The 26,636-nt window shown below is 38.7% G+C and overlaps 1 protein-coding gene and 1 pseudogene across 1 annotated transcript in view; one reads left to right on the forward strand and one right to left on the reverse strand.

Annotated features, from left to right (window-relative positions):
* Positions 1-1,123, reverse strand: part of HUWE1 (HECT, UBA and WWE domain containing E3 ubiquitin protein ligase 1) — a 168,113-nt gene extending 166,990 nt beyond the window's left edge. Inside the window, exon 1 of the mRNA XM_058713382.1 lies at positions 999-1,123. The gene's annotated coding sequence lies outside the window, so the exon portion shown is untranslated. The remainder of the gene's footprint in view (positions 1-998) is intronic.
* Positions 1,124-11,882: 10,759 nt separating this feature from the next.
* The window catches only part of LOC131502069 (small ribosomal subunit protein uS5-like), a 279,848-nt pseudogene continuing 265,094 nt past the window's right edge, over positions 11,883-26,636 (forward strand).

Raw genomic sequence — 26,636 nt, forward strand, 5'->3', positions numbered from 1 at the left:
TTACTGGTAATCAGGGAAATGCAAATGAAAACAATGACATACCATTTTTTGCGCTTCAAATTGGCCCAAATTACAAAGATTGATAATAATTCATGTTGGCACAACTGTGGAAAAATGGGCAATATTGCACAACATTGGAAGAGTGTAAAACAGTATAGCCTTTTGGTAAGGCAATTTGGACAAATCTATCAAAATTCAAAATGCATATACACTGAGTAGCGATTACTCTTCTAAGAATTTCTCCTACGGAAATACTCATACATGTGCATGAAACGTATATATACAAACCCATTCATTATAGCATTGCTTGTAATAGCCCCCTTCCCCCCTCCAAAGGGAAACCAGCTAATGTACACCAATCGGGAAATGGTTAAATAAACTGTAGTACAATCATACAATGCAGCTGTTTATAAATGAGATAAATTTAGAGTCCCTGATATATGAAGATCTACAAGATATATTAAGTTTTTAAAAAGCAATTAGCCGAAACGAATGTTTTTGCGTGTGTGTGTGTGTAGTACCATTTAGATACCAAAACATACATATACAACGCCTAGTAGTTACCCGCGAAGCCTGCCTATCGGCCCCTCACCTTCCCCCTCCTCTGAGGCCGCCTTCCGAGAACCCGTGAGATAAACGCTGAAGGCCTGGCCTCTACTCTCTCTAGGGCCACTTGGCCACAGCTAATGCCGGTACCTCGCATCCCCACTGTCAGCCGCTCTCCCGCCGCGCTGCCTGCTGCTGCCCCGCTGCCCCAGAAGATGCGGCTAGCTTTGGGCTGGCGCCTGCCAAGGCCTGGGGGAGGGGAGAGGAGGCGGGGTTGAGGAAGAGCTGGGGCAGGCCGCCGGGCCCCTTCACCAGCCTCCCCGATGCTGGCTCCCCAAGGCCGCCACCTCCGCGACTCTGCGCAGGGTCCCGTGGGAACAACCCTCCGCGAGGAGCCGAGGACGGCCTCGCGAGCAAAGGCCGCCCCCCCAACCCGGGGAAAAGACGCTTACCTCAGTGGCAGTAGCTCCGCGGGGCCCGCGAGAGCGTGCCCGGTCGGCGGCCCTGCTTCGGCCCTGCTCCCTTCGCTCGCCCTCCGCGGAAAACCTACCCCTCTGGCTCTCCTCACACCCGATCTGAGGCTCCACCCCCCGCTTGAGAAGCCCCGCCCCTGCCCCTCTAGAGGGCACTCCCTCCGCGGTGGAGTAGAGTCCCCTATAGCGGACTGCGCCTGAGCTATTTATTCCCTGTCCAGCATATCCAACAGTAGAGGATAGTAGGGTCGCTAAGGAATTGGGATCTGATTCGAGGCACGATGGGAGCCGCTGAAGGGTGACGTGATTTGATTTGATTTGATTTACGTTTAAAAATTAACAATCTCTCCGGCCGCCTTGTGAAGAATGGGGGCAAGAGGACAAGCAGGGACACGGTGTGGAGGGCTGGAGACGACGGGGACGCTGACCACAGTGAATCCCTCCCCCCCCCCCCCCGCGGCAAACCCTTAGAACACGTACTTAAGGCACGTAGTAAGCTCTCAATAAACATCCTCTTTATTGTTCTCCTTGGTATTATTTGGGGTGGTAGTGCGATTGGCAGAATTTATAGAGGATCTGCACCTGTGAATGCATAGGAATTAAAAAGGATCTGGTAGGAGATACCCCTATTAATCGCGCTTCATCTGGTTGCAGAATGAGATTAGAAGGTGAAAAGAGAGGGGAATTTTGAATCGCAACTTTAAATACTTCGATAAGGTTTGAGTTTTTTTTAAGCATGTATTAACTTAGTATTTTAAAGCATAGAGACAAAAGGCACTATCCAAAGTACTCTTGAGACATGGAGGAAATAAAAACTATAATTATACCTTCCAGTTCTAATTCTAGCCCTCCAGAACAGTGGTTCATGCCTCGAATTGAGAATCTGATGAATGGATCCACTGCCTACCAAATAAATATTTATACATAAAATGTCGTGTATGATCTCTGCTTTATGGAGGCCCCTTTTCAGAGAGATTGATCCATTAAATATTTAATGGGTGAATGTTATTCCATTGTAATGTTAATTATTTAACCAGGATCTATTTTTAGGTTTTTTTTAATTAAAAGAAATACAGACATGAACTTTGATACAACTAAATATGTGCATATTTCTAAGATTTTTCTTGAGGAGAAATTTGTTTTTTGGGTTTTTTTGTTTTTTTGTTTTTTTTAATATATGAAATTTACTGTCAAATTGGTTTCCATACAACACCCAGTGCTCATCCCAAAAGGTGCTCTCCTCTTGAGGAGAAATTTGTAGAAGTGGAATAGATAGGGTCAAAAGGTCACTCCTCCCAAAAGCACATGACAGGCTTTTCAGAACAGTTTTAACAATATACAGTCCCACCAGAAATATGTGAGAATTCCAATTTATTTGGATATTCCAATATCCTCATCAATAGTGCTTATAGTCTTCAAAAAACCTTTTAATTTAGTAAGGCCTTTGACTCTAATTCCAATCTCTCACAGCAACTGCATTAATTCTAATAATCCATGGGCTCTATGCCTAATTCTAACCCCTACATTTCTACTGTTAATTCCTAGGCCCCATAAAGTCTAGTTTTCCAACTCCTAATTCTAAAATCCCACTTACCTCCACAATCCTCGTTATCATTTCAATCTGCAGCATCCTTTAGTTCTTTTGGCAACTGCACTCCTTTTATAGTCTTAATTCCAACCAGCATCCCTCTACACGCGCACACACACACACACACACACACACACACTTCTGTTTTTCTTATTGTAGAATATTCAGAAAATATATGAAAGCATAAAGAAAATACCAAAAGATAAAAAACACTATTAATGCTTTAGTTTTGTCCTCCTTGCCTTTTACTATGCACTATATACGTATGTATAGTTTTTTTTAATGTTTATTTATTTCTGAGACAGAGAGAGACAGAGCATGAGTAGGGGAGGGGCAGAAAGAGAGGGAGACACAGAATCAGAAGCAGAATCCAGGCTCTGAGCTGTCAGCACAGAGCCCGACACGGGGCTCGAACTCACAGACAGCGAGATCACGACCTGGGCTGAAGTCGGACGCTTAACCGACTGAGCCACCCAGGCGCCCCTATAGTTTTAAACAAAAGTATGGCATGCTGTTATTTAATAACCTAGTAAATATTTTCCATGTAATTAAATATTTGTCTATAACATTTTATTTTACTTTATAACATCATTTTAATGACATGAAACATTCCTTTCTTTAGCTTTTTGTCCTTTTTTCATTTTACAAAGGTTTTCCTAATTACACATGAATGAATACATTATTGCAAAACACTTAACACAGATAAATTTAAAGTTCCTCTTAGATTCATATACACATATAGAAATACATAGCTTTGTTTTGTGTTTTATCCTTTTTGAAGATATAAATGACATCCTATTTTATGTATTGTTCTGTTCATTGCTGTATTCACTTTCTGTGGCTTGAAGATCTTTTCATGTCAGTGTATATAAATCTACCTCAATTATTTTATGTACTGCATAGTATTCCATTGAGTGAGTGTACTATAGTTAACTATTGATATAGTCACCCATTGATAAATATTTATTGTTTTCAATTTTTTGCTATGAGAGTGTTATTTTTTCTTACTATTGACAGTGCTGCAGTGAAAATCCTTGTACATTTTTTGTGCATATGCTAAAATATTTCTGTAAGACAAATATGGAAAAGTGAAATAGCTCAAAGACAGCACATTTTGAAATTTTAATATTTAATGCCAAATTGCCATGCAGAATGACTCAGTTTATACCTCCACCAGCAGTGAATAAGAATAACCATTCCCCTAAATTTTTATCCACACTCAATGTTAACCAATTGTTTGAATATTTTGCCAATGTGATGGGTGAAAAATATCTTATTTGCATTTTGCTGATTGTAGTGAGGTTAAGGGATAGTTTCATATGTTGGTGGGCTATTTGCTTGTGTTGTTTTGTGACTTGCCTGTTCATAACTTTTATCTGTTTTCCAGTTGCATTATTTGGCTTCTTGTTATTGAATTATGTAGTCTGGATATAAATCTTTGTTACATGTGTGGGAAATGTTTTGCAGACCTCTGCTTAGTTTTAAACTTTGTTCATGGGGTCTTTTTGGGTATAGATGTTTTTAAAGTTGGTGTATTCAGATTTATCAGTCATTTCTTTTATGGCTTTTGCATTTTGGATCTTGCGTAAGAAGGCCTTTCTACTCCAAGATTAGAAACATTGTTCTGTATTTCCTTGTAATATTTTAGAATTTTTTATGTTTAGCTCTTAAATTATCTGGAATTTTTCTGGTAAACATTTTTCTAAGTCATTAAACATTCTAACAATATTATGCTTAATACATGACTATTATTCCCTTGTAATACTAATTACTTATTAGTATTTTTCATTAGGCCCTAAACATTTATTGAACAGATCATTCTTTTCCCCTTATCAAAAACCAAATTCCTAGGTATAGACATAGGTTTTAATGTAAATCATCAGTTCAATAGTCCTAAAATCCATATGAGCATCAATACCACACATTTTTTAAGCACTTGAGCTTTAAATTATTATTTCATATCTTCTAGGGCAAGCCCCTCTCTTCTTTTCCCATGAATTTCTTGACTTTTCTTGTGCATTTTCTTTCCCAGATGAATTCTAAAATTAGCTTGTAGAGTTCTATAAGAATTCCTATCGGCCTTCTATTTGCATAAGTTTACTTCATCAAATGGTTGTAGGATATTACATTTGACAAACCAGTCTTCTATTGCTGTATAATCATATTTTCTTTTTTTTAATGTTTATTTAATTTTGAGAAAGAGAGAGATAGCGTGTGAGTGGGGGAGGAGCAGAGAGAGAGGGAGACACAGAATCTGAGGCAGGCTCCAGGCTCAGAGCTGTCAACACAGAGCCCAATGCTGGGCTAGAACCCACAACCTTTGAGATCATGACCTGAGCTGAAGTCGAACACTTAACCAACTGAGCCACCCACGCAGGTGCCCGTTTCTTTTTTGTTTGTTTGTTTTAATCTTTATTCATTTATTTTGAGAGAGAGAGAGAGCGCGAGAGCAAGCAGGGGAGGGGCAGAGAGAGAGGGAGAACAGGGAATCCCAAGCAGGCTCCGAATGACCAGCACAGAGGCTGACATGGGGCTCGAACCCACGAACCATGAAATTATAACCTGAGCCGAAACCAAGAGTCAGACGCTCAACCGACTGAGCCACCCAGGTGCCCCACTCATGTTGTTTGTAATTGTCCACTGTTATAAGTAGTTCTGTAAAGGATATTCAGAAAAATCTTTGCTCACCACTATGTTTATTCAACTACAATAAATTTCAACAAAGCAAAACATATCCACATTTTAGGGGCCCAGTGTACTTTGGGAAAGATTTTACCAATTTACATTCCTTTGGGGCATGTAGGTGAGTCATTTCCCTATCCTGCTTGCATGACTGGGTCATTAAAGGGTTTTAAACCTTTGAAAATTTGATAGGCTACATATTTCATTGTTTTGCACATGTAAAGTATTTTGTATTTGTTTTCTATTTTTGCACAACAAATCACTACGTATTTAGCAGTTTAAAATAATACCTTATTGTCTCACAGTTCTGTATGTGAGAAGTCTTGGTGAGCTTGGCTGAGTTCTTTGCTTTGGATCAAACAATGCCAAAATCAAGGTGTCCCCAGACTTGGCTTTTATCTGGAGGCTCTGGGTAAGAATCCATTTCCAACTTCATTCAAGCTGTTGTCAATATTTAGTTCCTTGCCATTGTAGGACCGAGATCCCCATGCTCCCAGCTCCTAGAGGTCACCCACACTTTCTTCTCCTTACCTCTTTCCATCTTCAAGCCAGCAGTGGCATGCTGAATCCTTCTTTTGCTTAGGATCTCTCTGCCTTTCTCTTCTGCCACTAACCTGAGAAAGCTTTCTGCTTTTAAAAGGCTTGTGTGATTAGATTAAGGCCATTGGGATAATCCAGAATAATTTCCCCATTTTAAGGGGAACTTTAATTACATCTGCAAAATCCCTTTTGGCAGGTAATATAAAATAATCACAGGTATTATCATATTCACAGTCTGAAAATATGAGGAAGGGAGCATTTTAGGATTCTGCCTACCATAGATTTATTTTCCCTTTTTCAAACAACTACGTGAATCATTCTGGTTATAAAAGATTCAAATATCACAGAAGTACTGAACATGGAGCAAAACATGAAAGACACCTTTCACACATCTCTACGCACTACAACCTCTATTTGGAAGTAGCCTTTATATTTTTTGTGCATGATGGGACATCTTTTTGTAACTGGTCACACTACCTACCTTATCAGTTCTAATGGTTTTTATATTCACTCTCTTTAGTTTTAGAGGTAGATCATGATATCATCTGCAAATAATTATTTCCCCTCCGTATCATGTTTATATGCATGACTATGTGCAATGACTTGACATATTACATTTTACTGAATTTCTAGAAAAATGTTAAATATAGAGGTAACAGTGGGCATCTTTGTCTTTTCCCTGGTATTAATGAAACTTCTAATGCAATGTTCCCAAAACTTATGTTCTGGATGATAATAGATTTTCATATATTTTATTATGAACATTTTCAAACATATAGAAAAGTTGAAAGAATCTTATAGTAAATACCTGCATACCCACAAACTTACATTTTACATTAATGTTTTAATACACTTGCTTTATCACATAGCTATCATCTATCCATGAATTAAACAGTCTTATTTTTTGATGCATTTCTTTCTTTCTCTATGAAAGACCGTAGAGGTTTTTCTGCTTTGTTGATATTTACAAAGGACCATTTCTTGGATTTATTTTCCTATTCTACCATTTTCCGAACTCTCTACTCAAGAAATAATTATTTTCAGCTTTTATACTTATTAATATATTCCTCTAGTTCTCTCAAGTGTATTTTGCTGCTTTCTTTGTAATGGCTTACATGAAACATGTGGTTTATTCATTTTCAGTCATTTATTTCTAAAAGCATCTAAAGTTATAACTTTTTTCTGTGTTTGACCTTAATATGTAGTGCTTTTATTCTTACTAATTTCTAGTCTATAATTTTGGTTTTGATTTATTTTTGACCATGAGTTATTTAGAAGTGTTATTTGATATTTGAAGTGACTCAACTTTTATTTTCTGTTTTTGTGGTTATAAGTTAGTTGTATTGCACTGTGGTCCAATAATGTGACTTTTATGGTTTCTACTATTGGAAATGTATTGTGCTTTCTTTTGTGACTCAGTATATAATCAATTTTTGCAAGTGTTGTATAGGCATTGTTTAAAAAATACACATTATAAGGTATAACTTATCTGATTTTCTGTTTTCATATATTTTTATGTAACATTGTTCGGTATGTATGTTTATGATAGAAGATATTCTTGGTAGATAGTTTCTTTTATCAGTATCTCTCTTTACCCTTTTAAAAACATTTTGCCTTGAATACTAATATTTCTAATGTTGATGCTATCACTCCTCATATATATCTTTATTGGTTTTTCTTATTACAGAATGTCAAACTCATAAACTATTCAAATACAGTTAACAACTGTTAGTATGGTTTATATTCTTTCAGATTGTATTCTATCTATATATTGATACATATGTGTATTATAATATAGGACTTTTTAAACCATAAAAAGGGGGAGAATCATGCCATATATGCTTTACAACCTGCTTTATTGACTTAATGTATTTTTTAAGTTCTGATTTAAATTCCAGTTAGTTAACATAAAGTGTAATATTAGTTTCAGGTGTACATTTAGAGATTCAGTACTTAACATACAATACCTGGTGCTCATCACAAGTGCGCTCCTTAATTTGCATTATCTATTTAACCCATCCTCCCACCTACCTCCCGTCTGTTATATTGTTGGTGGGAATGAAAACTGGTGCAGTCACTCTAGAAAACAGTATGGAGGTTCCTCAGAATGTTAAAATTAGAACTACTCTATGATCCAGCAATTGCACTACCAGGTAGTTACCAAAGATCACAAAAATACTAATTCCAAGGGACACATGCACCCCAATGTCTACAGCAGCATTATCAGCAATAGCCAAATTATGGAAGGAGCCCAAATGTCCATTGACTGATGAATGACTTGGTGTATTCTTGACATTCTTTCTATGTCAGTGTGTGTGTGTGTGTGTGTGTGTGTGTGTGTGTATTATTTTAAACTAATCTCTGGAGCTGGCATTTATACAAGTGCTTGGCCCATCACTATCTTTCTTTTTAATTCAAATATCACTTCAGAGAAGCCTTCCCTGACCCCCCAAAACTGGATCAGGGCACCCTGTAATACTTTCATAATATTCTGCTATTTGCCTTCCTAGGCACCCAAGACAACTGTACAGTTGTGTGATTAATGTCTGTTCCTTCTCCCTGCCCACACACACACACACCCCACATACACCCTACACTAAACAGTGATCTTCTTGAGAGCAGGTCCTTTTTGTTTATATTTGTACCCCAGCACCTATCATAGTGCCTGACAATTGTATCTTTTCAATAAATTCATTTTGATTGAATGAATAAAAAACCCTGTAAGGCAAGCATTATGATTATGCCCATTTTAGTCACCCTATATGAAATCCCTTGAGAATCCTCAGAAATAAATAGATAACACTCAGTTATGAGTTTCTTAATATGTCAATATTTAAAGGTATACACTGGTTTTTAATTATTTGCATAGGGTAGATGCTTCTTTGGATTGTTACTGAGCTTTCATCATTATAGAGTGCTAAAATGAACATCCTTGTAAATAGCTTTGTACATGTATGTACTTCTGTAAGACAAATGCCTGGAAATGAAATTGCTGCAATGGGTATGCACATTTTGCAACTGGATAGATATTGCCAGTTCTCCCTCCCAAAGATATTATACACATTCATATTCCTAGTACCAGAGTATGAGAATGCTTTTTTCCCCATACCCTTACCAAAGCTGTGTATTTTCCCTTATTTTATCATTGCTAATCTGATACAAGGTGATATGTCATTGCCTTCATTTTCATGTTTTTGATGTTTTGGTGAAATTGAACACCTCTTAATTTGTTTCGTAGCCATTGTATTCTTCTTTTTCAAATATGTAGCCTGTTTGTGTTGCTTGCCCAGGTTTTTATTGAATTTAGTATTTTCTTATTGATTTGGAATAGTTCTGTTTATATTGTGGATAATAACACTTTGGCTTCCTGTCACAGATACTTTCCTCAGTTTGTCTTTTAACTTGTAAATTTCTTAGAATATACAAATTTAAAATATTTTATATAATCAAATTACTGATTATTTCTTTGTTTTTAATGTTTATTTCTTTTTAAGAGAGAGAGAGAACGCAAGTGGGGAAGGGGCAGAGAGAGAGGGAGACACAAAATCTGAGGCAGGCTCCAGGCTCTGAGCTGTTCACTTAACCGACTGAGCCACCCAGGCATCCCTGATTATTTCATGTATAATAGATGGCTTATGTGCTGTACTTTGAAAACATTTCCCCACCTTAAGATTATAAAATTCTTTCTCTATGTTTTCTTTTAGCACCTTTATGGTTTTAATTTTCACCTTTAAATGCATGTTCCATATGGGTTTTATTTTGATGTATAGTATAAATGTAGGTTTCCAACTTTAATTTTTCCCAATACCTATCCAATTATTTCTATATAATTGTTGAATAGTCAATGTTTTACTCATTTGAAATCATACTAATCTCTCAGATATTGTAGAGTCCATTTCTAGAAACTTCTGTTCCAATGGGTAATGATTAAGGGTGTAAGCAATGGAGCCAGACTACCTGGGTTTGTGCCCACCTTTGCCATTTATAGTTTACACATCTGTAAGATGGGGATAATAGTACCCATATCATGGGGTTGTGATTACAAAAGTTTGTTTATGTACAATAATTGGAACAGTCCCTGGCACATAAGTACTGGTATTTTTGTAACATTTATTACTGTAAAATTTTTATTATTGCTTTACCATTTTTCATAGTACATGATCACATCATTTGCATGTAATATTTTTGTCACCTTGCTGTAGAATGACTTCAAAGCAACTTGAATAATTTGCAGATGACCTATAACAACTCTATTTATCCTCCACTCTTATATTTCATCTGAATTAGGCAGCTCAACTGTAGGCAGTTAGGGATGGAGAGAAGAAAGGAGAGGGGATGAATAAAACCATCCCTATTTACAGATGACAACCCAAAATAACACACACACACACACACACACACACACACACACACCCCTAGAACTAATAAGTAAATTTAGCAAGGTTGCAGAATACAAGATCAACACACAGATATCAGTCACATTTCTGTATACTAGCAATAAACAGTACTATTTATAGTAGCTCTAGAAAATGAAATACTTAGGGAAAAATCTAACATGTATAGGATCTTGGGGCGCCTAGGTGGCTCAATCGGTTAAGTGTCCGACTTTGGGTCAGGTCATGATCTCATGGCTCGTGGGTTCAAGCCCCACATTGGGCTCTGTGCTGACAGCTCAGAGCCTGTAGCCTGCTTCATATTCCATGTCTCCCTCTCTCTCTCTGCCCCTCCCCTGCTTGTGCTCTGTCTCTCTCTCTCAAAATTGAAAAAAGCATTTAAAAAAGAAAAAAAACATATACAGGATCTATATGCTTAAACCTATAAAATTCTGATGAAAGAAATTTCCAAAGACCTAAATAACTGGAGAAACATACCATGTTTATGGACTGGAACACTCAAAATATTAAAGATGTCAGTTCTCCCTAAGTTGGTCTATAGATTTAATGCAGTTCCTATAAAAATCTCAAGATTTTTTGTAGAATAGAGTTGGGTTGAGTCTAAAATTCATATAGAATGGTAAAGGAAGTAGAATAACCAAAATGATTTTGAAAAGATTAATAAACTTGGAGGAGTCACACCACCTGAATTTAAGACTTACCAAATAGCTACAGCAATCAAGACAGTGTGGTGTTGGTGAAGGGACAGACATATAGACCAATGCAACAGAATAGGAAATTCAGAAATAGACCCACACAAATATGGTCAATTGATTTGTGACAAAGGTACAAAGAATTCAATGGGGGAAATGACAGTCTTTTCAACAAATGATATTAGAACAATTGGACATCCATATATAAGAAATGAACTTTGACTAAAACCTCATACTTAATACCAAAATTACCTCAGAATGGATCACAGATCTGAATGTAAATCATAAAACTATAAGATTTTTAAAGGAAAATATAGGGAAACATCTGGAACTTTCTTATATTGCTGGTGAGGATACAAAATGCTATAGACACCCTGGAAAACAGGCAGCTTATAAAGTTAAATATATACTTACTATATAACCCAGCAATGCCAAGCCTAGTTATTTGCCCTAGAGAAATAAAAACCTGTGTTCACACAAAACTTGTACATAAAATCTTTAGAAGTGTTCTATTCATAATCACCGAAAGTTGGAAACAACCCAAATACCCTTTAAGTGATGAATGGATAAAGTGTGATAAGTCCATCCAATGGAATACTACTTATCAATAAAAAGGAATGAATATGCAAGAACTTGAATGAATCTCAGAAGCATTGTACTGAGTGAAAGAAGATGACTTCAAAATGTTATGTACTGTTTGCTTCCATTTATATGACATTTTTGAAAGGACAAAAATATAGCGATGGAGAACAGATCAGTGGTTAGGAGTGGAGAGAGGGTGTGACTTCAAAGCAATAGCATGATGGAGTTTTATGGGATGATGGAACTATTCGGTATCCTGATTATGTTGGTGGTTACATGAATCTCTGTATGTGTTAAAATTCATGGAACTGTACACACAAAAAATCAAATTTACTGTATATTAATTTAAAATTAAAATACAGTTGCTTCTCTGGGAAAATACCAAATGGCGGATGACGCCGGGCCTGCTGGAGGGCCGGGAGGGCCCTGAGCTCCTGGAATGGGAGGCTTTGGCGGCTTCCGGGGAGGCTTCGGCAGGCAGGGGCATCCCGGGCCGGGGCCGGGGCAGCGGAGCTCATGGAGGCAAGGCTGAGAACGAGGAGTGGATCCCCATCACCAAGCTGAGCCACCTGGTCAAGGACATGAAGATCAAATACCTGGAGGACATCTATCTCTTCTCCCTGCCCATCAAGGAATCTGAGATCATTGACTTTTTCCTGGGGGTGTCCCTCAAGGAGGAGGTTTCAAAGATTATACCTTTGCGAAAGCAGACCCACGCTGGCCAGCGAACCAAGTTCAAGGCATTTGTTGCCATCGGAGATTACAATGGACACGTCCGTCTGGGTGTTAAGTGCTCCAAAGAGGTAGCCACTGCCATCCGTGGGGCCATCATCCTGTCCAAGCTTTCCATGGTTCCCGTGTGGCGAGGCTACTGGGGGAACAAGATCTGCAAGCCCCACACTGTCCCATGCAAAGTGACAGGCTGCTGTGGCTCTGTGCTGGTGAACCTCATCCCTGCCCCCGAGAGGCACTGGCATTGTCTCAGTCCCTGTGCCCAAGAAGCTGCTGCTGCTGGCTGGTATTGACTGCTACACCTCAGCCAGGGGGTGCACTGCCACACTGGGCAACTTCACCAAGGCTACTTTTGATGCCATTTCCAAGACCTACAGCTATCTCATGCCTGACCTTTGGAAAGAGACTGTGTTCACCAAGTCTCCCTATCAGGAATTCACTGGGTCTTGTAAAGACCTAACCCAGAGTCTCTGTGCAGAGGACCCAGGCTCTGGTTGTGGTCACCTCACAAGAAAAATAAAGTGAATGGAAGCTTGAAAAAAAAATTAAATTAAAATACAAAAAAATGAAGCTAGATTTAGAATGACACCTGGTATGTCTGGTGGATCAGTACACAATTGCAACTTTGTTCAACCATTTTTCATCCTTGCCATCTTGTTCCACTATCCTCTGCCTGTTGGTCCTTCACCTTATGATGCCAGGATAGCTGTAGCTACTCAGGCATCACATGGTCATACACTAATATCAAAAGGCTGGAAGAAAGATTATAAATGTCATGTGTCCCTTATTAAGAACAAGAGAAATTTTCCTAGGCATCCCCAGTAAACATACCCTCTTGTCCATGTTTTTTGTCCATGCCCAAACCAATCATTTGGTGAGGGAATTAGAATTACCATGATTAGTTAGCTCAGACCAGTGCCACTCATAGTCTGGCCCCTGGGCTGGTGCTAGTCTACAAACTGTTGGTTACTAGTCCAAGACAAACTAAATGCAGAAATTGAGATTACACATGTAGAAACTTTTATAACAAGCTAAGTAATTGTGATGTCTTTTGAATGTAATAAAAATTGGGGGCTGACATTTTGTGGGTCTTCATTTGAGATCCCAGCTCCCGTGAAGTCTAGGATTTCCCTAAATATCAACAGAAATGGGGGTGTATCAGGGAGGGGGAAACTGAAGGATGGCCATTGGGTAGGGTACCAACAATGTGGGACATGAAAAATCAATGATGCAAATGCTGTGACTCCTAAAAACCCTGGAAAATTCCATAGTCTATTGCAATACAGACCTACCTCAAGAAGAAAGAACAATCTCAAATAAATAATCTAATCTTACCTCTAAAGGAGCTAGAAATAGAAAACAAATGAAGCCCAAGCCAGCAGAAGAAGGGAAATGATAAAGATAAGAGCAGAAATAAATGATACAGAAACTAAAAAAAAATTAGAACAGATCAATGGAACCAGGAGCTGGTTCTTTGAAAAAATTAATAAAATTGATAAACCCCTAGTCAGACTTACCAAAAACAAAAAAGAAGGGACCCAAATAAATAAAATCACAAATGAAAGAGGAGAAATAAGAACACCACAGAAATACAAACAGTTATAATATTATGAAATTCTATATGCCAACAAATCAGACAGCCTGTGAGAAATGGACAAATTCCTAGACACATACAAACTACCAAAACTGAAACAGGAAGAAATAGAAAACTTGAACAGACTGGAAACCAGCAAAGAAATTGAATTAGTAATCAAAAATCTCCCAAAAAACAAAAGTCCAAGGCCAGATGGCTTCACAGGGAAATTCTACCAAACATTTAAAGAAGAGTTAATACTTATTCTCAAACTATTGCAAAAAATGGAAAAGGAAGGAAAAATTCCAAACTCATTCTATGAGGCCAGCATTACCCTGATTCCAAAATCAGACAAAGATCCCACTAAAAATGAGAACTACAGGCCAATATCCCTGAAGAACATAGATGCAAAAATTCTCAACAAAACACTAGCAAATCAAATCCAACAGTACATTAAAAGAATCATTCACCACGATCAAGTGGGCTGCAGGGGTGGTTCAGTATTCACAAATCAGTCAATGTGATACACCACCTTAATAAAAGAAAGGATAAGAACCATATGATCCTCTCAATAGATGCAGAAAAAGCATTTGAAAAACTACAACGTCCATTCATGATAGAAAACCTCAACAAAGCAGTGATAGAGGGAATATACCTCAACATAATAAAGGCCATATATGAAAAATGCACAGCTAATATCATCCTCAGTGGGGGGAAAACAGAGCTTTTCCTCTAAAGTTAGGAACAAGACAGGGATGTCCACTGTCACCATTGTTATTTAACATAGTTCTGGAAAGTCCTAGCCACAGCAGACAACACAAAGAAATGAAAGTCATCCAAATCAGACAGGAAGAGGTCAAACTTCTGCTTACAGATGACATGATACTCTATATAGAAAACCCCAAAGACTGCACCAAAAAATTGCTAAAACTGATGCACGAATTCAGTAAAGTTGCAGAATACAAAATCAAGGTACAGAAATCTGTTGCATTTCTATACACCAATAATGAATTAGCAGAAAGAGAAATTAAGGAATCAGTCCCACTTACAATTGCACCAAAAACCAAAGCATATGTTGGAATAAACCTAATCAAAGAAGTGAAAGACCTGTAGTCTGAAAACTATAAAGCATTGATGAAAGAAATTGAAGTTGACAAAAAGAAATGGAAAGACATTCCGTGCTTATGGATTGAAATAAAGACTATTGTTAAAATGTCTGTATTACCCAAAGCAATCTACACGTTTAATGTAATTCCTATTAATCACCAGCATTTTTCACAGAGCTAAAACAAACAGTCCTAACATTTGTATGGAACCACAAAAGACCCTGAATAGTCAAAGCAATCTTGAAAAAGAAAAGAAAAGCTGGAGACATCATGATTTCAGACTTCAAGTTATATTACAAAGTTGTAGTGATCAAGACTGTATGGTACTGGCACAAAAACAGACACATAGGTCAGTGGAACAGAATAAAAAACCCAGAAATGAACCCACAACTATATGGTCAATTAATCTTCAACAAAGTAGAAAAGAATATGCAATGGGAGAAAGTCTCTTCAACAAATGGTGTTGGGAAAACTGGACAGCAATATGCAAAAGAATGAAACTGGACCACTTTCTTACACCATACAGAAAAATAAATTCAAAATGGATGAAAATCCTTAATGTGAGATTGGAAACCATCAGAATTCTAGAGAACATAGCAACCTCTTTTACGTCAGTTGTAGCAACTTCTTACTTCTGGCAACTTCTTCTTGTCTCTGGAGGCAAGGGAAACAAAAGCAAATATAAATCATTTGGACTTCATCAAGATAAAAAGCTTCTGCACAGCAAAGGAAACAATCAATAAAACTAAAAGGCAACCCAGAGAATGGGAGAAAATATTTGCAAATGACATATCTGATAAAGGGTTAGAATACAAAATATATAAAGAACTTACACAACTCAACACCCAAAAAACAAATAATCCATTGAAGAAATGGGCAGAAGACATAAATAGACATTTTTCCAAAGAAGACATATAGATGGCTAACAGACACGTGAAAAGATGTTCAACATCACTCATCATCAAGGAAACACAAATGAAAACTACAATGAAATATCACCTCACACCAGTCAGAATGGCTAAAATTAACACAGGAAACAACAGGTGTTGGCGAGGATACGGAGAAAGGGGAATCCTTTTACACAGTTAGTGGGAATGCAAACTGGTGCAGCTACTCTGGAAAACAGTATGGAGGTTCCTCAAAAAGTTAACAATAGAACTACTCTGTGATCCAGCAATAGCACTACTAGGTAGTTACCCAAAAACCACAAAATACTAATTTGAAGGGATACGTGCACCCTGATGTTTACAGCATTATCTATAGTAGCCAAATTATGGAAAGAACCCAAATGTCCATTGACTGATGAATGGATAAAGAAGATGTGGTATGTATATATATACACACACACACAAATACACACACCCACACACACCCACACCCACCCACCCACACACACCCACACACACACACAATGGAATATTTCTCACCCATAAAAAAGAATGGAATCTTGCCATTTGCAATGACGTGGGTGGAGCTAGAGGGTATTATGTTAAGTGAAATAAGTCAGTCAGAGAAAGACAAATATATGGTTTCACTCATATGTGGAATTTAAGAAACAAAACAAACGAACATGGTGGGGGGAAGAGAGGAAAACCAAGAAACAGACTCTCAACTGTAGAGAATAAACTGGTGGTTACCAGAAGGGAGGTGGGTGGGGGATGGGTGAAATAGGTGATGGACATTAAGGAGGGGACTTGCTGTGATGAACACCGGGTGTTGTATGGAAGTGTTGAATCACTAAATTCTACACCTGAAACTAATATTACACTATATATTAACTAACAGCAATTTAAATAAAAACTTGAGGCAAAAAACCTGGAAAATTCCCGACAAAAGCATAATTTGGGACCACTACTGTGGAGCAGGCTCTCCTTTTGGCTTCACCTGCACAATCACCTGCAGTGCTCCCACTCCTAGTGGGTAGAGCAGTCAGGTGGAGTTGCACTTCTTCTGAGAAGCCACACCTCAAAACCTGTTTCCCAGCTGGCCCAACATAACCTGTATTTTTTCTGATACCAGAGAGTCCTCCTTAGAAGGTTATAATTGGCCTACATCTGCCATTCTTGCTCACAACAACAAAAACAAAAGAGCAAAAAGCTCCACAAGACATGCCAAATGAGGCACATCCAATCAGCTGGCCACGGTGACTGACTGTAGCCTGTGACAGAGGCTTTCACACTTCTTTGTGCTCAATTTACAGAATAAGAAACATATTTGACATCACAATTCAGTACATGCATGCACACATACACTCAGAGACATCTGAAACCACTGTTTCACAAAACAGTATTTACTGTGTGTAATGCACTCTGTTGTTTAAATTTTGTATTTAGGGGTGCCTGGGTGGCTCAGTTAAGCGTGGGACTTCAGCTCAGATCACAATCGCACGATTCTTGAGTTCGAGCCCCGCATTGGGCTCTCTGCTGTCAGCCAAGAGCCTGCTTCAGATCCTCTGTCCCCCTCGCTCTCTGCCCCTCCCCCACTTGCTCTCTCTCTCTCAAAAATAAACATTTTATATGGAGAACAGAGGGTTACTGGAGGGGTTGTGGGAGGGAGGATGGGCTAAATAGGTAAGGGGCATTAAGGAATCTACCCCTGAAATCATTATTGCACTATATGCTAACTAACTTGGATGTAAATTATAAATAAACAAACAAACAAATAGAATTTAAGTATTTTTAAGCAAAAAAAATTAGAAAATTATAAAATATTGTATTCATTTGTTTTGTTTTAAAAAATGCTGATCGGGGGCGCCTGGGTGGCTCAGTCGGTTAAGCGTCAACTTTGACTCAGGTCATGATCTCGTGGTTCATGGATTCCAGCCCTGCGTCGGGCTCTGTGCTGACAGCTCAGCTAGAACATGGGGCCTGCTTTACATTCTCTCTCTCTCTCTCTCTCTCTCTCTGCCCCTCCCCTGCTCGCACTCTCTCTCTCTCAAAAATAAATAAACATTAAAAAAATTTAAAATGCTGATCTTGTCCCACGAAATTAATTGCCTAGCCCACCAATGAGTTACAACCTGCAGTTTGGGAAGAAGTGGCCTGAAGGGTGGAGACATAATGGTTCTAAATTCCAGAGGCCTTTAGAGTAGCCACCAGTAACTCTTGTGTGGGATGTTGTGGCTCCCTCTGTACCTGTTACCAAGACTGGAGCCCTAACCCAGGACAATGCTTCAGCAGCCTTATCTTTTCCCCCATAAGCTTCTGTGACCTCAGAACTCTAGCCTCCTAAATCAGCTGCCTTAGCAGTGAGAGGGCCAGAGGCCCTCCAGGCTGATCATGGAGACTGAGTTGCCCTAGCAACACTTGGCTGTAATTGACTCCCGCTGTCACCTGCTCCAGCCTAGCCTGCTTCTCCACAGTGCGGGCTGTGGCCCCCTTTTCTCCTACCTCTCATAAAAATTTCTTCATCCTCGTTACATAGACAGATGTCTTCTCATCCCTCCCCTTCCTGATGGATGGTCAGATTCTTGGCACACACCTCCCTGGCACTCTCTACATTGCCAAATACTCACTCTGACATGATTAAACACTCCCAGAGATGGGTGATTTGCATTTCTTTCAGATCACAAACAATCGCTAGCTGGTCAATTTAAATCAGAGATCACAAACCCAAATGTAGGCAAGTCACACAAAAGCTTAGGTGGGGACTGTGCCCCTTCCTAAAAGAAGCAGTGGCTACTCTGTCCAGCTGATTTTGCCATACAGAAATGCACATTGGCATGGCCAGAATCTTCCAACTTTTCCAGAGAGGCCATAAAATCTGGGTTTTTATATGAGCTCTACCAATTTTTAGGTGCTGACAATTAATTTGAAAAATATCTTTTTAGGGGTGCCTGGGTGGCTCAGTCAGTTAAGCATCCGACTCTTGATTTCAGTTTAGGGCTTGGTCTCACGGTTTGTGAGTTTGAACCCTGCATTGGGCTCTGCACTGTCAGTGTGGAGTCTGCTTGGGATTCCCTCTCTCCTTCTCTCTCTGCCCCTCGCCCGCTCATGCGCGTGTGCACACACGCTCTCTCTCAAAATAAATAAATAAACTTAAAAAGAGCTTTAAAATCTTACAGGTCAATTCAAGCACAGCAGGCTACCATTTTGCAAGCTCTGTTTTAAGCTCTCTTTTATTCTCTGTCTTGCATTTGGACTTGATTGTCTTCTGCCATCTGGGGCAAAAAAACAAACAAACAAAAAAAAAACCACAAACCACCAATAACTGGGCTTAAATTAGCTCTAAAGTTCTCTCCCTCCCATATGGTCACAGTAATCAGGCAAGACTCTTAAGAGATGTTCATGGAGCGAAACCAGTATGTTCCAGTGTTTCTACTGGGCACTGGAGTACCCATTTCTACATATTACTGCATTCTGGTTTGTTCCAGTCATGCAGTGAGTATGTAAGGCTGGCCACTGGAGAAAGCCCTGGCCTTGTGAGGAAGGAACCCTTCTCTTGCTTCTTCCCCTTTGACCATATTTATTAGTTATGTGATGTTTCCCTTTCTAGTATTTCCATCTGTACATGAACTAGAAATTTCTGCCCTTTCAGAAGTGTTGGGATGAGAGCTTTCCAGTCCCCACTATGTGTCACGCCACCTCTTTCACTCACCACCTCCTCCCCACAGTGACTGATTGGTGAGGTTCCAAAATTTAATTGAGGGCTTATTGCTCAGCCCCTGCTGAGCTTCCTGCCATGTTTTTCAGAGCTCCCTTGCCTATATAGCATGCTATGTCCTCCTATCTGCCCCTCCGTGTGGCCAAGCCTTACTAAGGCCAACTTAGCGGGGTAAGGCTCTGCTGCACAGACACATCTATTCCCTCAGGAAGGCACAAAAATCTAGGTTTGGGATAAAAAAGTTGAAAACCCAATTCAGGCTGCAGGCCATGGATCCAAATGCCATGGATTTTGATTCTCCAAATCAGTCTTGTCAACAATAAATCTCAATATTCAGATCCCTCTTTGACCCTTGTGTCTGTTTATTTTTTTAATGTTCTATTTATTTTTGAGAGAGAGAGAAAGAGAGAGAGAGAGTGAGCAGGGGAGGGGCAGAGAGCTAAGGAGACATAGAATCTGAAGCAGGCTCCAGGTTCCGAGCTGTCAGCACAGAGCCCAATGTGGGGTTCCGAACTCTCCGAATGGCGAGATCATGACCTGAGCCGAAGTTGAACACTTAACCGACTGAGCCACCGAGGAACCCCTCTTGTGTCTATTTCATAACTAGTTTGGAATTCAGGGGAGAAAGTGATATGATTATAGATAGGACATTTAGAGGTACCCGCATGGTGTCTGGGTTGAGAAACCTCAAGAAACAAATGCAATGACTGGCATTTGAGATCTAGAATAACATTTGAGGGAAGCAGTTCTCTTTGTGGGAGTGTGGTGGCCGGTGTGCACATGTGTTGCAGCTGGTTTTCTTTCTTTTCTTTCTTTCTTTCTTTTTTTTTTTTTTGTTTGTTTGTTTTTGCCATAAGGTCAAGCCTTGGAAAGCACTGGCCATGCTCATCATTGACTTTGGGAGTTTGTAGCAGTTTACATTATGATTGGTGTCTGCAGGCATGCCACTGCTTTTAATAGACAGCAGCTTTAGAAATCACAGGCCCTAGAGGTCTTTGACCTTACAACTGTGGCAGGTGTCTAAAAGCAGGTGGAACCAAGAGAACCCTAGTAAGAACAGACTGTGCATGCTTTTGTGGCTGAGAAAGGGATTAGAGTATCAGGAAAAGAATATTTTGCCTTGGTTAGGTTTACCTCAAAACAGTTTTTATTTTATATTGAAGTATAATAGACACACAATGTTACATTAATTACAGTGTTGAAACAGCTTTAACAATCAGAGGGCTGAAACATTTTTGCTCCTTTTTTTTCCTATTTCTCAGAACTATAGGCTGGGGCTTTTAACTGCAAAAGTAGCTAAATTCCATGTGAACCACAAAGTACTAAAGAGTGACATTATATATTTTGCATTTAGTAGGTGACATTCTATCAGTACCATCCCTATATCTTGATTTGAATTGCATCTTGTTACAGAGGCAAGGAAAAAATATGGAGGAGCTGACTTCTTGAATTTTTGTGGCATGTCCACAGACTCCTAGACTCATCCCCTTTCCCCCCAACACCACCACCACCTCTACCTGGTGTCAGGTTGGCACTGGACTTACTAATTACATGAAACATGATTATGACTTTGGATTTTAAAGACCCAGACTCTGGTTTTAACCTAGGAAGGCAGGTGATTTTTATCAAGGTATAGATAGAGAAATGGGAGCCCCTACCATATAAAGTATATATATGCTATGCTATAGCATCTTCTTGTATTGAGGTGAAGAAACAAGTCTTAAAATTATTAAAGTTCCAAAGACTAAACCAAAAAAATGTAAAGACCACCATCTCTAGGAATAGGGTTTGCTTGCAAAATCAAGGAGGCACTGGATTTCCTTCAAAATAATGCTTTATTCTAATTTATGTGTGAGTGATATGACATTTCTGAGATTTGCTTTGAAATATTCTAGAAAAACAGTATGAATAGATGAATTAAAATTGGCAAAGTTCCAGAGTGCCTGGGTGGTTCAGTTGGTTAAGCGTCTGACTCTTGATGTCCACTCCGGTCATTATCTCACAGTTTGTGAGTTTGAGCCCTGTGCCAGGCTTTGTGCTGACAGAGCCTGCTTGGGATTCTGTCTCTCCCTTTCTCTGCCCCTCCCCTGCTTGCACTCTCTCTGTCTCTTTCTCTCAAAATAAATAAATAAACTTTTAAAAACTTAAAAAAAATAAAATTGGTGAAGTGTCGATAATTATTGAAGCTGAGTGATTCATTATACTATTCTTAGGGGTTCATTATAGTATCTCTCTAATTTTGTGTATGTTTGAAATTTCCCATAATAAAACGTTAGAAAAATAAAAATAAGCATTACTGTTGGAACAAGAGCAGCAGGAGAATGAAAGAAAAAGATACAAAATGTTATGCTATTTAAGCTGGAGAAAGAGAGGGATTGTCTTGAAAAATGTGATCTTAGGAAAACTGGATAATGAGCTAAACAGAGATGAAAGGGAAAAAGAGATACTCAGATCTAAAAGCTTTTAAAGATGTAACTAGACAACAGGGAGATATTTTAATTGTTAGTAGGTCAGAGAGCTTTTCTGAGTCCCAAAGAAACCAAAGAGAGATAGGTAGAGAAGAAAAACACACTGGAATTACTCTACCAGTGAGAGTCAAGATCTACAATGCTATAGGCAAGTATTTGCATATAAAGGTGTTCTCTGAAAGTTGACCTTAGAGACCTCAGCTTAGTAGGCAAAATGCCCCCTCCCCCAAGATGTTTGCACTCTAATCCTGAGAAACTGTGAATATGATGTATTACATGACAAAAGGGATTTTCCAGACATAATTAAGGATACAGACTTTAAGACAGGGAGATTATCCTGGATTTTCCAGGTTGACCCAATATGATAGCCCTTAAAATCAAAGAACCTACTGCTGGCAGCAAGAGAGATATGGCGGAAGGAGAAATCAGAAAGATTCCAAGTGTAAGATGTAAGGATCAACGTGCAAGGACTGGAACTAGGCCTTTAAACTAAGAGCCACTCCCATCTGACTGCCAACAAGGAAACTCGGTCCTCAGGTCTATCAATGCAAAAAACTAGATTTTGACAACAACCTGAATGAGCTTTGGAAGCAGATTACTTCCAGAACCTCTCAGTAAGAGCCCAGCTGGCCGATACCTTGATTCTGGCCTTGTGAAATCTGGAGCAGAGAAACCAGTTGAGCCAATCTGGACTGCTGATCTACAGAATAATGAGATAATAAATTTGTATTGTTAAGCCTGGAAGTTTGTGGTAATAGAAAACTACTATAAACTGTAACATTAAGGGGTATAAAATTTTGGACAGATTTATGAAAGAGAGATTAAGGATCATTGTAAAATACTTCAAGCATTTTAGATGAGTTTCAAGGCAACACAAATATGGGTGGGAGAACAAGTATCCTTGTGGGCACAAGCTTAGAACCTGTGTAGGGTTAGGACTCCAAGAGAAAGAAATGGGGAAGATGACATACAACAGGGAAATCAGGCAAGAAAATAATGGATTAAGTCTGGAATAGATGTTGATTTTAATGGGAGAATATCTTCTGGTGGAATTATCCAATTCTGGAAGGTGAAGGTAGACAAGAATTGTTGAACTGTAGATACTTTTGCCGCTCCAGAATTTCTCCCCCTCCAAGAACTGGACAGCAACATGCAGAAGGTTGAAACTAGACCACTTTCTCACACCATTCACAAAAATAAACTCAAAATGGATAAAGGACCTGAATGTGAGACAGGAAACCATCAAAACCCTGGAGGAGAAAGCAGGAAAAGACCTCTCTGACCTCAGCCGTAGCAATCTTTTACTCGGCACATCCCCAAAGACAAGGGAATTAAAAGCAAAAGTGAATTACTGGGACCTTATGAAGATAAAAAGCTTCTGCACAGCAAAGGAAACAACCAACAAAACTAAAAGGCAACCAACGGAATGGGAAAAGATATTTGCAAATGACATATCAGACAAAGGGCTAGTATCCAAAATCTATAAAGAGCTCATCAAACTCCACACCCGAAAAACAAATAACCCAGTGAAGAAATGGGCAGAAAACATGAATAGACACTTACTTCTCTAAAGAAGACATTCAGATGGCCAACAGGCACATGAAAAGATGTTCAAAGTCACTCCTTATCAGGGAAATACAAATCAAAACCACACTCAGATATCACCTCACGCCAGTCAGAGTGGCCAAAATGAAGAAATCAGGAGACTATAGATGCTGGAGAGGATGTGGAGAAACGGGAATCCTCTTGCACTGTTGGTGGGAATGCAAATTGGTGCAGCCGCTCTGGAAAGCAGTGTGGAGGTTCCTCAGAAAATTAAAAATAGACCTACCCTATGACCCAGCAATAGCACTGCTAGGAATTTATCTAAGGGATACAGGAGTGCTGATGCATAGGGGCACTTTTACCCCAATGTTTATAGCAGCACTCTCAACAATAGCCAAATTATGGAAAGAGCCTAAATGTCCATCAACTGATGAATGGATAAAGAAATTGTGGTTTATATACACAATGGAATACTACGTGACAATGAGAAAGAATGAAATATGGCCTTTTGTAGCAACGTGGATGGAACTGGAGAGTGTGATGCTAAGTGAAATAAGCCATACGGAGAAAGACAGATACTATATGGTTTCACTCTTATGTGGATCCTGAGAAACGTAACAGAAACCCATGGGGGAGGGGAAGGAAAAAAAAAAAAAAGAGGTTAGAGTGGGAGAGAGCCAAAGCATAAGAGACTGTTAAAAACCGAGAACAAACTGAGGGTTGATGGGGGGTGGGAGGGAGGGCAGGGTGGGTGATGGGTATTGAGGAGGGCACCTTTTGGGATGAGCACTGGGTGTTGTATGGAAACCAATTTGACAGTAAATTTCATATATTAAAAAATAAAAAAAATTAAAAATTAAAAAAAATTAAAAAAAACCCAAAAAACAAAAAACAGAATTTCTTCCCCTCCAAGTTTTATTGAGATATAATGGACATATAACATCTTATTACTTTAAGGCATACATGATAATAATTTGATATACGTATATATTGTAAAATGATTGCCACAATAGGTTTAGTTAACCACAATTTCTCGAGTACTTGTCTTTCACTATGATGAAGTTCACAAGACAAAAGATAGAGGAGTTTGTTAGGAAAACCAAGCGGCTGAGTCTGAATCCAAAATTAAAGAAAAAGGAAGGAATGCACTGTGATTCAAAAAGTGGTAACTAATGCGTCAGACATTGCTAATTGTCCTTCAATATCTGTTCTCACCTTCTTTCAAGGTAATTATCTTTTTAGGTATGCACATACCTGCCCAGCTAAAGATTGCATTTCCTATTCTCCATTGCAGCTAGGTGTGGCTAAATATTAGCGAATGGGATGTGACTGGAAATGATGTGTACAACTTTCTGATAGAGACCTTAATGTAAGAGCTCTTCCCTTCTTCATCCTACTGGCTGAAATGTGAGCCATTTTGTATCATGTGGTTAGGAGCACGATTCTGGTGATGAGCTGCAGATTGAGTCTCTGAAAAATCTTATAGAACAGCTACCACACTAGTCCTGAACTGTCTTCTTCTGGTCTGTTACATCCAAGGGAAATAAATTTCTGCTTTATTTAAGCCTCTGTCAATTTGTATGTCTGTTACAAGAAACTGAACCTATATCCTAGTGAATATAGCCATGTACACTTTAGAGAAGGAGAGGTAACCAACCTAAGAAGCAGATTAAAATATGAAAAATTTAGCTGAGCTTCTGGATCAAGATGGTGACTTGGGCACTTGCTAAAACCTCCCCTCAGCCCTGTTTCAAATACCTAGAAAGCTACTGTAAAATGTTCCCAGTTTTTAATTGTGAAAAATCTCAAATGCATAGAAAAATCCAAATTAATACAGTGAATATCATTATGCTCACCACTCAGTTTCAGTTGTTAACATTATGCCATATTTGCTTTATCTATCATCATATATCTAATTTTTTGAAACATCTGAAAGTGAGTTGACTTACATTATTCCTAAAAACTTCAGTGTGCATCTCGAAAGAATATTCTCCTATATAATCACAAAACCTTTGTCATATTGAAGGAAATTAACAATAGTATTCTCACAATAATATTTTAATATCTAATAATATCATCTAGGCCCTATTAAGATTTCCCTGGTTGTCCCCAAAATGTCTTTAATAGCTTCTGTTTTTATTTATAATTGTAATACTTTATTTCTAAAAAAACCCTCCTACTTACCCACTAAACATAATTAAATGGATATTCACTTACATTGTTATTTCTCATTCCAACTCTACCAAAAATACAATTAAGGAGGGGCGCCTGGGTGGTTCCATTGGCTGAGCATCCAACTCTTGATATTGGCTCAGGCCATGATCCCAGGGTGGTGGGACTGAGCTCCGAATCCGGCTCTGTGCTTAGCATGGGGCCTGCTTAGGATTCTCTCTCTCTCTCTCTCTCTCTCTCTCTCTCTCTCTCTCTCTTCTCTTTCTCCCTCTGCCCCTCTCCTGTTCATCCTCTCTCTCTCTCAAATAAAAAAATTACAATTAAGGAAAAGGAGAAGTAAACAAGGACAGTAGTAGACATCAACAAAAATTTTAAAGGTGGAAAGCAGCTGAACAATTGTAACTGAGGAAGTTGAAATCTAAGTGACTATATAAATAAAGACAAAATGAGGGCACTTGTTAGGATGAGCACTGGGTGTTGTATGGAAGCCAATTTGACAATAAATTACATAAATAAATAAATAGCTTTATAAATAAATAAATAAAGATAAAATGAAACAAACCCATTTATACTGGGGAATGTTTCTAAAATTTACCACTTCGTGTATTGTAGGAAGAAAACAAAATAAATATATTACCACTTCACCATAACGTCTATTTAAACTTCCTCATTAAGAAAGATATTGTATTGGTTTTACAACTTAAAATACTGCAAATTTATCATTTGAGTGATTTGTCCCACATATTTACAGTGAGAATTGGGCATATAGGATTATTTCTAGTACAATTTATATTTGGGTGTTCTTTAAAGCATCATACTTTATTACTTTACACACACCAAAGTAGATGCACTTAGCTTTCATTATCATTTCCTTTTGGATGCTCAAATTGTCACTATATCAGTTCTCTGTAGATGATGGCCATGTTGTTTTTAAGGATATC

Source organism: Neofelis nebulosa, chromosome X (genome assembly GCF_028018385.1).
Source record: "Neofelis nebulosa isolate mNeoNeb1 chromosome X, mNeoNeb1.pri, whole genome shotgun sequence".
Classification (NCBI taxonomy): Eukaryota; Metazoa; Chordata; class Mammalia; order Carnivora; family Felidae; genus Neofelis; species Neofelis nebulosa.